At 46.9% G+C, this 13,574-nt stretch overlaps 1 long non-coding RNA gene across 1 annotated transcript; it reads left to right on the forward strand.

Moving 5' to 3' along the window:
• Positions 1-2,496: 2,496 nt before the first annotated feature.
• LOC140458995 (uncharacterized) lies at positions 2,497-6,087 on the forward strand. The gene is made up of 3 exons (XR_011953804.1): positions 2,497-2,622; positions 3,212-3,345; positions 5,964-6,087. It is a non-coding gene; the product is annotated as an uncharacterized lncRNA (long non-coding RNA).
• Positions 6,088-13,574: the final 7,487 nt, after the last annotated feature.

A 13,574-nucleotide genomic window follows, 5' to 3' on the forward strand; every position in this document is an offset into this window, starting at 1 on the left:
GAGGAGATTAGGACCGGTGGGCACAGCCTTAGAATTAGAGGGAGTAAATTCAGAACAGTAATGCGGAGACATTTCTTCAGCCAGAGAGTTGTGGGCCTGTGGAATTCATTGCCATGGAGTGCAGTGGAGGCTGGGACGCTAAATGTCTTCATGGCAGAGATTGATATATTCTTGATGTCACAAGGAATTAAGGGCTACGGGGAGAATGCGGGTGAGTGGAGTTGAAATGCCCATCAGCCATGATTAAATGGCGGAGTGGACTCGATGGGCCAAATGGCCTTACTTCCACTCCTATGTCTTATGTTCTCAGGGTCTAATTTGATCACTTTCCTTAGATACCCATTGCCGAGAATACCTTTTCATACAGTCCTTCCTTTTCACTGGAATATATCTTTGCTGAGCACTTTGTAAAATGTCTTTGAAAATCTTCCACTGCTGATCATCTTCCCACCATAAAATTTTTGTTTACAGTCTACGTTATCCAGATTCTCTCTCATTCTATTGTAGTTCCCAGTGTTCAAGAACAGGACCCAGTTATTAGTTTTTATCTTCACACTCTCTAATTCAACCATACGGTGATCGCTTCTTTCCAGGGGATCCCTAACTCTGAAGTCATTAATTATTCTTGCCTCATTGCACAGGGCCAGATCTTGGATAGCTTGCTCCCTTGTCAGTTCCATTTCATACTGTTCAAAAAACTATCATGAATACACTTAGTGAACTCCTCAAGGCTACCTTGACTGAGCTGGTTTGACCAATCTACATATAGATTAAAATCATTGACGATAATAGCTGTACCATTTGTACAGGCATTAGTTATTTATTTGTTTATTGCCCATGCCAATGTGATGTAGTTATTTGGTGGCCTATACATTGCGCCTATCAGTGATTTTTTTGTTAGAATTTTGACTGCATCATTCCTGTTTCACCTAATGTATGGCAATAACAACAACTACTTGCATTGTATGGAACTTTCACAACGGCAAATCTCCCAAGGTGCTTCATGGATGATCAAAACATTGATTAAAGAGAATGATTTTAAGATACATCTTAAAAGGAAGAGAGAGAAGGTTAGGGAGGCTATTCCGCAGACTTCTGTCCTTGACAGCTCCAGCTGTGGAATGATACAGGTGGGGTGGGTTGGAAAGGGAACGTGCAAAGGGGAAATGGAAAAGTGCAAGCAGTGCATAAAGTCTTAAGGATAGAGGAGGTTCCAGACCGAGTCTGTCATGGAGTTTGTAGCACTGCAACAGGTTCATGCATGTCATGACTATAGTGCTAAAAGAGATTTCTGCTGTCTTAAACAGAGTGACGGATCTTGTATTGTGGGCTGATGAAATGACAGTGTTCTCTACCAAACATGTACGAGGTAGAGTCAGCGCAATAATGAGATGCTGCAGCCGGAGGGGAACAGGTAACTCCATCCAAAACCCTACTCTTTCTCACCCATTTTTAACTCCAAAACCGAGTGAGTTCTAGAAAAGCACCTTTATATCCCACCACAACACTTTACCCCACAATCGTGGTATATGTGCACAAGGAGGAGTGGAGCAGACTGTATTGGGACCCTGAAACACTTGGTAAAGACTAAAATCATCTGACTATTGAGAGCACCACCACATTGTATGGGTTTTCTATTGTTTTTACTCGGTTCCTGACTTCCCTTATTTTCCCTCATGAACCTGTTCAAAGTTGTTTTTACACACACCTGCACTACCTGTGAATTGAACGCCGGTCTCTCGGTCCAAGATTCGGGATATTTTCCCTGCATCACAAGGCATCGACTCCAACTTCCCTTGTCCCTTAATGTTTCTGTTGCTTAACTGCTGAGTCGCACCTGAATCACCTCTGCTTTTGGAAGGAAGGGGCGGAACTGAAGGACCGAGCAGCGGCCGGTCCTCCAACCAGAGTGAGTGAGGAGCGGGCCAATGCATTCTGTGGAGTGAACGCTTCAGGATTGGTCAGAAAGCAAACTGCTTTGCAGGATTGATCATTGTCACGGCATAGCGGAGAATTAAACACCTCTCATAAACCAATGTGAGATTTTAAAGAAATAGTTCAGATGTAAATCTGACAATGAACATATTTCCAATCGATTTATACAACTTGAGTAACAAACTTATTTTCAAACTCCCAGAACGATTGGTAATTTACATACCTGGCTGGTATGGTTAAATTGGACCAAACAATCTATTTGCATATTAACCATCTCAATGACTGTAACTCGACAGAGCAATTGTTAATGTCGGATATTTCCCCCGTGATTCTGTGTAGATATGAATATTCTCTATAAACTCACTGACAACCTCCGACGCACGCGCAGTTTGGTTTCTATGAAGACCAAGCGCAGTGTCACATTAACCAAGACACGGCGAGTCATGGAGCAGCTTTCTCCGGGTGTGGCTACGATCGGCTTCAGAGAGCGGTGTGTGGGAGACTTGCTGGGAGAAAGGAGCGGAGAGAATTCAAAAGACGTGGATATAGGTGAAAAAAATCCGAAAAAGACCCTGCAGACCCGGATAAGGAGATGATGGTCTCTGTCGGGAAAGCGGCCCAGGGTCACGGCCGCCATTTATTTGAGGGAAGAGGGAGCGCGGGCCTCAGAGCCGCCATCTTGAGAAGGTCAATGTGCAGGAGGGCGGGGCTATCGGGGTCCAGGACAATCGGAGGAAAGACCCACCTTAGATCACTTCACTCAAGACATGAATGCACACGGTGGATTTTTCTTAACATCAGCAATTGTTTAATATGCACAGGTTTTTAATTACATCTTTTTTGAAGCATTTAATTCTCATTTTCTCATTTGCAATGGTGGGATTTGTACCTGTGTCCAGTGAACATTTGCTGAGTTTCTGGATAAATTGTCTCACTTAATGCCACTAGACCATCACTTTGCCTGCTCACAGGTTGCCCATCCCAGTGCAACATGAATCAAAACCCTTTCTTCCTGCACAATTGTTTGATCTTGCACTCTGGTGATATCACTTAGTATCTCTCCATGTGGTATCCCTCACTGTGTGGGTCTAATTGCTGCCTCTGTCAATGTCCCTCGCTCTTGTAGCTCCTCCAGATCCTGAGCAAACAGAATTCTCCACTCCAGATAGACGATGGAGACTGGGATGTTCCAGATTTCTGTGGGACTCAGTGCCATTTGACATGAGTAGCCCTCACTGCAACAGTCTAATTTCCCATTGTGCTAATCTGTCTGTAGGTACTCAGGAAGGTCCTGACCTAATAGACTTCCCAGCTGCTGGGTGTCTCATCCATCCCTCATTGAAGATGATTTGTCAGCCAGAGAGACACAGGGCAGGGAGATCTGGAGCCTTCAATAAATCCTGCAGTGAGGTAAGATCACTCACAGTGCACAGAGCAGAGAGCAATGAGAGGGCTCCAAGCATCAGCTAACAGGACATGACATAGCTATAGTGCTGGAGGGGGAGCACAGTACACGCACACCCCAGGTTCAGTCACTGCCTTTACTGCAAGTTTTCTTGTACTAAGATAACATCGGGAGTGTCACAGTTATCAATCAAAGCCTGTGCTGTCTTAGTGAGCATCAGTACAAAAGAGGGGAAAGCAGGCCTTCCACGAGTGGGTGGGAATGCTCTCTGGGAATGTTCCATTCTGTATTCCCTCTCCCACACTGTATCTATGGCTTGTCTTGTGGATCAGTGTCTTCAATCATTCTAATGCCAAAAACAGTTCCTATCTCTGTACTTTCCTCCCCTCTCACCAATCACTTCACACATTTGAAACCTGCTCCAGTCCAGACGACCATACATATCACTCTAACTTACTTCAGGCTCGACAACATGCCTTGTCACGATAGTCCACTCCCCCAATAACCCAAGACTTAGGGTCTGTTTGTGTGCTGCATGACTCTCTGGCCGAAGTCATCAATGCTGACCAGGTTTCCTGAACTGAATGAGTTGCATTTCCCTGCGTTTGGCCCATGGCCCTTCAAACCTTCTCCCCTCCATGTTCCTGCCCAAATGTCTTTTCCATGTTGTAATTGTTCTTGTTTCTCCCATGCGCCACTGGCAGTCCATTCCGTGTATGAACCGTCCTCTGTGGAAAATGTTGCCCCTCAGCTCTCTAAGTAAATCTTTGCTCTCAGTCACTCCTCAGGCCTTACCCATTCTGCTGTGGGACACAACCCCTCCCCACATAGACTCCCCTCGGACATTACCCACCCTGCTGTGGGACACAACCCCTCCTCAGTACAGATTCCCCTCGAGCCTTACCCATCCTGCTGTGGGACCGAACCCCTCCCCGGCACAGACTCCCTTCGGGCCTTGCCCATCCTGCTGTGGGACACATCCCCTCTGAGGTACAGACTCCTCTCGGGCCTTAACCGTCTGGCTGGGGGATACAACCCCTCCCCGGTACAGTCTACCCTTGAGCCTTACCTGTCCTGCTTTGGGTCGCATACCCTCCCCGGTACAGAGTACCCTCGGGCCTCACCCATCCTGCTGTGAGGCACAACCCCTCCCCGGTACAGACTCTTGACTGGCCTTAACCATCCTGCTGTGGGGTACAACCCCTCCCTGGTGCAATCTGCCCTCGGGCCTTACCCATCCTGCTTGGGATACAACCCCTCCACGGTACAACTCACCTCCGGCCTTACCAATCCTGCTGTGGGACACAGACCCTTACCCATCCTTCTGTGGGACACAACCCCTCCCCGATACAGACTTCCCTCGGGCCTTACCCATCCTGCTGAGGGACACAACCCCTCCCTGGTACAGACTCACCTCGGGCCTTACCCATCCAGCCATGGAACACAACCCCTCCCCGGTACAGACTCCCCTCAGGCCTTAACCATCCTGCCATGGAACACAACCCCTCCCCAGTACAGACCCCCCTCGGGTCTTACCCATCCTGCTGAGGGACACAACCCCTCCCCGGTACAGACTCCCCTCGGGCCTTACCCATCCTGCTGAGGGACACAACCCCTCCTCAGTACAGACTCCCCTCGGGCCTTACCCATCCTGCCATGGAACACAACCCCTCCCCAGTACAGACCTCCCTTGGGTCTTACCCATCCTGCTGCGGGACACAGCCGCTCCCCGGTACAGACTCCCCTCAAGCCTTACCCATCCTGCTGTGAGACACAACCCCTCTACGGGTTGGACTCCCCTCAGGTCTTACCCATTCTGCTGTGGGACACAACCCCTCCCTGTTGCAATCTCCCCTGGGGCCTTACCCATCCTGCTGTGGAACACAACCCGTCCCCAGTACAGACTCCCCTCGGGCCTTACCCATCCTGCTGTGGGGGACACGCTCCCCTGTACAGATTCCCGTCCGGCCTCACCCACTCTAACGTGGGACACAATGCCTCCCCGGTACAGATTTCCCTCGGACATTACCCATCCTGGTTCCAGACTTGTCCAAGGCCTTGCCCATCCTGCTGTGGGACACAACCCCTGTCCGGTACAGAGTCCCCTTGGGCCTTACCCATCCTGCTGTGGGACACAACCCCTGTCCGGTACAGAGTCCCTTCGGGCCTTACCCATCCTGCTGTAGGACACAACCCCTGTCCGGTACAGAGTCCCCTTGGGCCTTACCCATCCTGCTGTGGGACAGGTTGACAATTGTATTGAATAGAATCCCTCCAGTGTGGAAACAGGCCCTTGGTCCAGCAAGTCCACACCGACCCACGATACATACCCTGCTCAAAATAGCTTCAAAGTACAAAGAAAATGTGATCACTGAATTGGTTAAAATCTCCGTAGTTACATTGGGCAGTTTAAAAGTCTCGCTGTATTGGTGATATGTTCCTTTTCTTCAAACAGGTAACATTTTTATTAAAGCAACAGATGTTCATTGTGAGAGTGTCTCTGTTAAACTAGAATCTGTTTTGTTCTCTGTGTAACAGGCTGTTGTTGTGTGCGATGGACTGTCACTAACAGTGTAATTTACCTGTGAGTCATTGATCAGGTTTCCTTTGTCTGTAAATCTAGTGATCAGTGAACTACACATCCGCTCTTCTTCGCGAAAACAAAGAATCATTTCTCAACGAAAAAATGGCACATCACAAAGCTATTTCATGGATTTTTGGCACACCCCACCGACCAGTGTATCTGGTAAGTCTGTTTCCTGAATAATTCTGAACTCGATCTGTAACTCTGACAGTATCTGTATTGCTTGTCAGTTGGATGAGAATTCAGCCTCTTTGGTCTGAGCTGTTGTGATGCAGGCGGTGGCTTAATTCTGTCTCTGCCAAGCTTGTTTTCTCCTTCTGCTGTGATTCTGGGAGATTCCTTTCTGCAGGTTAGAATATTCAGTGACTGAACATTGAATGATTTTGACTCTAACAGAGCAGTGGCTTTGTTTTCAGCTCATTATTCACTTTCCATTTCCTGGTTGTGTTGAATGTTACAGAAACAGGCTCTGAGCAATGTTTCCATTCACTTGTGTTGGAGTCACTGACAGCCACGTGGTCAGTCAGTTTCAGGCTGATGGATCAGTATCTCTGTCCTATTAGATGGTGGTCACTTGCTCAGTTTCCGATGGCTCACCTGAGCGTCAATCCATCAGCTGCTGAAACCCTCCATCCAGCATTTGTTCCCTCTCACAGTGACTACTCCAATACAGTCCCAGCTTGTCTCCCACATTCTACCTCCATATACTCATGATCACCTCAGATTCTCCTGTCTGTGTCCTTACAGCGAGTCACGTTGGTCATCCACCTCCATTTCACGCTGCTCTACATTACATTCACTCCAAATGTAATTTCAGAATTCCATTCATTGCGTTTAAATACACCCCTGATCTTGTCCAGTCCAAACATCCGGGTTCCATCAGGTAGGTGGGTGTCCGCGTGGTCGGGTTGGAGCAACAGCAGGACACACTGAGGATCATACAGGGGATAAAGATGGGGTTGGATGCGGATGTTTAAGAAGGGAGAGCTGGTGTATTGTTGGGGATAGCTTCTCAGGGGAGTAGCACAGCGGTAGCCAGGTCTATAACACCACAACTCAATGGCCTGAGTTATCAGGAGAGGTTGGACAAGCTGGGACATTTTTCTTCAGAGCATAGGAGACATAAGGGAGATCTTATAGAAATGTAAATGATCATGAGAGGCATGGATAGGGTGAATACATTCAGTCTTTTTCCCAGGGTTGAAGAATTGAGGACTAGAGGGCATCAGTTTAAGGTTAGAGGGGAAAGAATAAAAGGGAACGTTAGCAGCAACTTTTTTACACAGATACTGATTCTCATACGGAATGAGCTGTCAGTGGAAGTGGCTGAGGCAGGTACATTAACAACATTTAAGAGGCATTTGGACAAATACATGGGTAGGAAAGGATTAGAAGGATATGGGGCATGGGCAGGGAAATGGGGTTGCCACGGATGGACATTATGGGTGCCAGGGATCAGTCTGGCTCCTAGGGCCTCTCTCTGTGCTGTAGGACTCTATGTCTCTATAACTGACTCTGCTGTAGAACAAGGTCGGGCAAAATCCAAGGGAGCGAAAATAGGAGGAGAGCCGCTAGTTGGGGGCACAGACAGGTGTTACTGTGGCTGTGTCCAAGACTCCAGGATGGGGTGTTGTATCCCTGGTGTCTGGGTCAAGGACATCTCTGAGCATTTGCATGAAATTCTGAATTGGGAGAATGGGAGACCAGAGGTCATGGTGCACATTGCTACCAACGACATGGGTAGAAAGAGGGATGAGATCCTGAGCAGTAAGCACAGGAAGTAGGGAACGACTGAAAAGCAGGACCTTGAGGGTAGTAATCACTGCGTTACCACCAGTCCTATGTGCTTGTGAGATAAGGAATTGAAAGATAGCAGAGATGACTGCATGGCTGAAGAGCTGGTACAGTGGGTGTTTCAGGATCTTGGATCATTGGAACCTCTTCTGAAGCATGGGTGACCTGAACTAGAGGGGAACTGATATCCTCACAGGGAGGATCGCTCCTGCTACAAGGGAAGGGTTTAACCTAGAATGGCAAGGGCATGAGAACCACAGTAGCAGGGCAGCACGTTGGGGGGCTGGGGATGAGGAAGGAAGGAAGGAAGATGTAAACGAGTCAATCAGAAAGGGAGTACAGAGAAATGAACACCATAGTACGAATGGGGTGAAGTGTGTTAATTTCAACACAAGGAGCAACGTAGCTAAGGTAGATAAACTCAGATCCGATATTGTGGCCATTCCGGAAATTTGGTTGGGAGAAGCACAGACCTGGCTGCTCAACACTTCAGGGTTTCATTGTTTCCGAATGAGCCTGGCCAGGTGACTGACCTTTTAGTGGGAGACCATTTTGGAAACAGTGATCACAACTTAAGTTTTTTTTAAGGTAGCTACGAATAAGGATACGGACAGGACCCTGAGGGATGTTTCTAAATTATGGGATTGAAAATGATGTCAGTATTAGACAGGAGCGAGGCAGTGTTAACTGGGAGCAGCTGTCATCAGACAATGCCACATTGGGCACGTGGGAGTTAGTTAAAGGCTTTCTGATCGGAGTTCATGACCAGCATGTTTCAGGAGGGAGGAGAAACAAGGCTGGCAATGTAAGGGCTCCTTGGATAACGAGGGAGGCTGGGAATTTAGTCAGAAGGGAATAAAAAACAAGCCTATGCAAATTTTGGGAAGCTAGAATTGGCATGGCACGTGAGAAATGTGTAAAACAAAAGCTCAAAGGAGCCCAAACAGTGAATTAGCAGAGCAAGGAGGGGGCATGCCCTTCGCAAGTAGGGTGAAAGTGAATCCCAAATCGTTCTGGAGATAATTACCCACAAGAGGATATGAACATGGATCGTTACAGTACAGTACAGGCCTTTTGGCCCTCAATGTTGCACCGACCTGTGAAAATAATCTGATGCCTATCTAACCAAACCCTTCCAATATTACCCATATGTATGCCCAATGCCCATTTAAATGCCCTTTGCGTCGGCAATTCTACTACTGTTGCAGGCAGGCGTTCCACGTGCCTACTGCTCTCTGAGTGAAGACAGTACCCCTAATATCTGTCCTTAATCTATCCCCCCTCAATTTAAAGCTATGTCGTCTCATGTTAGCCTTCACCATTCGTGGAAAAAATAGCTACCCGATCTAACCCTCTGATTATCTTATACATCTCAATTAAGTCACCTCTCGACCACCTTCTCTCCAACTAAAATAGCCTCCATTCCCTCAGCCTTTCCTTGTAAGACCTTCCTTTCATACCAGGCCATATCCCAGTAAATCTCCTCTGAACCCTTTCCACAGCTTCCACAGAACTAGAAAGAAGGTCAGGCCAGTCAAGTCTAAAGGAAGGAACTTGTGCTTGAAGTCACTGGAAGTGGGCGAGATCCTAAATAATTACTTTGCATCGGCATTCACCCAGGAAAAGGATATCGAGGATACTGAGATTTGTGTGGAGCAGGCTAATGTGCTCGGGCAATTTTGAGGTCGAGAAAAAAGCGTTGGATTTCTTGAAGAGCATTAAAGTGGATTAATCCCGAGGGCCAGATGGTAGCTACCCCAGGTCATTGAGAGAGGCAAGACAGGAGATTTTTGGGGCCCTGGCCAAGATTTTTGAGTCCTCGCTAGCCACTGGAAAGGTCGTAGAGGACTGGTGTTCCTCTCTTCAAGAAGGGAAATAGGGACAATCCAGGAAATTATAGCCTGGTGAGTCTCATCTCAGTGGTTGGGAAGCTTTAGACAGAATTCTTATGGATAGGATTTATGCGCATTTGGGAAAGAATGGCCTAATTAGGGACAGTCAGCGCAGCGTCATGAGATGCACAGGGTTAACGGTCAAAATGTTCTACCCAGAGCTGAAATATCTTTACTATGGAACATGCATTTAAGGTGAAAGAGGGAGAGCTCAAAGGAGATGTGAGGGCTAATATGTTTTCCTCAGAGAGTGGTAGGAATCTGGAACATGCTGCCAGGGATGGTATAGGAGGCAGATATGAGAGGGGATTTTTGGGTAAGCATGTGGATATGCAAGGATGTGGAACAAAGATAGGCAGAAAGGATTAGTTTAATTTGGTGTCACATTCAGCACAACATTATGTGCTGAAGGGCCCGTTCCTGTGCTGTACTTTATTGTGTTTCTTTTGTTACAACATGACAGTGAACCCCTCTGTTAATTAAACCAAACACCCAGAAAAGTTCACCTCACCACGTAATCTGTTAAAGTCTGAGTGACAGAAAACTCACAAATTCCACTATTTAAAGAAAATAGCATCAAATTATTTTTAACTTGAAAAGTGAATATTAAACAACTAATCATAAATCTAAGCTCCCTCTTTCTCTTCACTGTTTATTATAGCCTCCAGCTATATAACAATATGTTATTTCAATAAGACACTTATTAAAATTACATCAACTTAATTTCAAAAGTACATAGCGGCTCTTGTCTTTTGTGTCTTTCTTCGTCTGTCTGAGGATCTCCCTGGGGCGTTGTCTTCTTTTATTCTGAGTATGTTTCATATGAAAAGGTACCCTTTGATTGAGAGACTTTCCTAATTTCTTGGTGAGCAAGATGTTAACTCTCCCAGACAGCAGTTACTCTCTGACCAATTTTTAAAATGTCTGCACTTTATATGCCCCCAACAGATCATCTCATTGGCTTGATGCTGGCAAAACAATAAATACAAATTCGATTCGGTTTTGGAATCTTGGGGTATAATTTAAACTGATAGATTAAATTTGAATTATTGTCAAAACAGCAACCAACTCAGGTCTATATTTCACAGCCAAATGTTACATTTGTTTGCTTTCCCAGTACACTCTGGGATTGCTGGCCAGTCATATATACGGCACACAGGTAGTTATAAGCTCTCAGTTCAGAAGAGTGTTCTCTCCCTCTTAAAGATACAGTACACACCTTCAACTTTATAACACTTTGAGTATTATCTGATCAGCAAGTTCATTTATTAAAGTGACGAGCAGCGGATTGTTTACATGACCTTTTTGGCTTCACATTTCAATTTCAACATAGAACAATGGCTTGTGTTTGTGAGAAGATCATGTTGCTGTGTGCAACAGACTGTCACTAATAAGATTATGCTCCCGATAACACAGATTTCCTTTGTCTGTAAATTCTGCACGAAGTGATTTGAATACCTGAAAGGGATTTGGTTTTCCAATGTGATTTCCATCAATGCACTTATTGGAACCTCAGGCAGACAGACGGACACAGATGGTTGCAAATTTGTTTTCCTCACTGAAGGAAGCACACATTGCCATCAGAGTGTTTGTAACAGAGGGGCACCGGCTTATTCCTGTTTCTGGAGATTGTTGACTAAGTGGGTGAGATTCAGAGGTCCTGTACTGCATGTGATAAGAGGTGTTTTCATTGAACTGGATATTATGACCAAAGAGATTGGCAGGGTTGATGTTGGCAGCTGTCTCTGCTGATAGGAACCTAGAACAATGGGTCACAGTCTCAGAAAATGAGAGCAGACTGAGTGACTGAGATAAGGAGGAATGACTTCACTCAAACACCTGGGAATCTGTGATCATTTCCACCTCAAGAACGGAACCACTGACTACATTCCAGACAATAATTTGCAATGGTTGCAATGCTAAGTGGATCAAAAGATCTTGCAGAAACTGAGTGAGTTCTGAAAAGTTAATAATGAAGTTACTAAAATGAACACAAACACTGTGGCTGCTGGAAATTTGAAACAGACTGGCCGCAACTGTAGAGAGAGAGAAGCAGAGTTAATGTTTTGCATTTATTTAGATTAGATTATTTACAGTGTGGAAACAGGCCCTTCAACCCAATAAGTCCACACCAACCCGTCTAAGCGCAACCCACCCAGACCCATTCTCCTACATCTAACACTACGGCCAATTTAGCATGGCCAATTCACCTGACCTGCACATCTTTGGACTGGGGGAGGAAACCGGAGCACCCGGAGGAAACCCACGCAGATACAGGGAGAAGGTGCAAACTCCACACAGTCAGTCCCCTGAGGCGGGAAATGAACGGGAGTCTCTGGCGCTATGAGGCACCAGGACTAGCCACCGTGCCGCCCACAAACTTTTAATCAGAACAAAGAATGTTATTAAGCTGCAGTCAGGCTCCTGGTGTTAAATGGTATATTTCTGTCTGTGTTACTAACTTTTTTGGGGGGAGAAACAATCCCCTGATTTGCTTGACTGTGGCATTGTGATTGTGCTATTGAAACAGCAAAGACTCTTTCTTTGTCTCAGTGATGTCTGGGTGTAAATTAGGGTCCGTTGTTCATCGCTGACTCTGTAGGCAGTTCTGAATCATGGGAATATTGAATTTAAAATGTTGATCTTGCAAAATAGCAAGGTTTTCTCCCAAACAGGGAATCGAACGTCCATTACTGATCCTCACTGACCATGACAAGACTCTAAACCGAGAGATTTATTTTTCTGACTGACACAGTCAGATGTGGTGTACAGTAGCTCACACAGTCCTGTCCTTCCACACACCCCAGTTTCTGCACTCTGAATCAGAGGATGTCAATGGAGAAACACTTCCAGCCATTGGGACAATTCAGGAGATACCCATATTTTCCCTCAGGGGAAATCCCTGCATAGTGGTCTGTCAGGATCATAATGGATATTTCTTTAATATTTACTCAGTGAATTCCTAGAACAGAGAGATTGATTGGAGGCCCAGATTGTCAGCTTGAAGAGTAGTCACTGCTCTGATGTAGGGAATGGAAGGGTATCATTTGGATTGTTCATTTCACCCAATTGAAAAGGGGGCTACAGCTTTCATTGTGAGTGGGAGCTTGAGAAGCTGATTTAGCGTGGTTGTGGGGATGATTACACAAACTTATAGGAGCGGATTAATACACCAGAGGAATATGTCAGTGTTTACAGAGGGATCCGAGGGAGGTGGTGTGGGGGAAATGTCAGTGTTTACACGGCATTTCAAGGGAGGGGTTGGGTGGGGTGGGTGAAATGTGTCAGTGTTTACAGGAGGCTCCGAGGGGCTGGACCTTTATTTACAGGGGGCTCCTGTCCCCTCACCCACCCCAACCCCATCCAACGCCGTTTCCCCCTCCGACCCAGTACAATGCTGTTTCCCCGCCACAGACTCACTGCAACGCCATACCCCCCCAAACCCGTACAACACCGACCCCCAAACCCCGTCGAACCACCACACAACACCGTCCACCCCAACCCCATGCAACACTGTTCCCCCCCAACGCCGTTTCCCCCAACCCCATGCAACGCCGTTCCTCCTCCATCCCGTCCAACCCCGTTGCCACGTGACCCAGGGTGCGAGGGCCCATCCCAGGGTGTTCCAGCGTGCAAGGGCACATCCCCGAGTGCGAGGGCGCGTCCCAGGGTGTCCCAACGGGCGAGGACACATCCCAAAGTGTCCCAGCGTGCGAGGGCGTGTCCCAGGGTGCGAAATGGAATCCCGGAATTTGTGAGACAACCCCAGAGCGTCCAAGAGTGTGTGAGAGTGTCCCAGAGTGTGTGAGGGAATCCCAGTTTGGATACCTGGAGTGTGTGGGAGAGCCTCCCAGTGTCCCAGAGTGTGTAAGGGATTCCCGGAGTGTGTGTGTCCCAGAGTGTGTTTGCGAGTCCCAGAGTGTGTAAGGGAATTAGAGTGTCCCAGAGTGTGTGAGAGAATCCC

This window comes from Chiloscyllium punctatum, chromosome 34, assembly GCF_047496795.1.
Source record: "Chiloscyllium punctatum isolate Juve2018m chromosome 34, sChiPun1.3, whole genome shotgun sequence".
Lineage (NCBI taxonomy): Eukaryota > Metazoa > Chordata > Chondrichthyes > Orectolobiformes > Hemiscylliidae > Chiloscyllium > Chiloscyllium punctatum.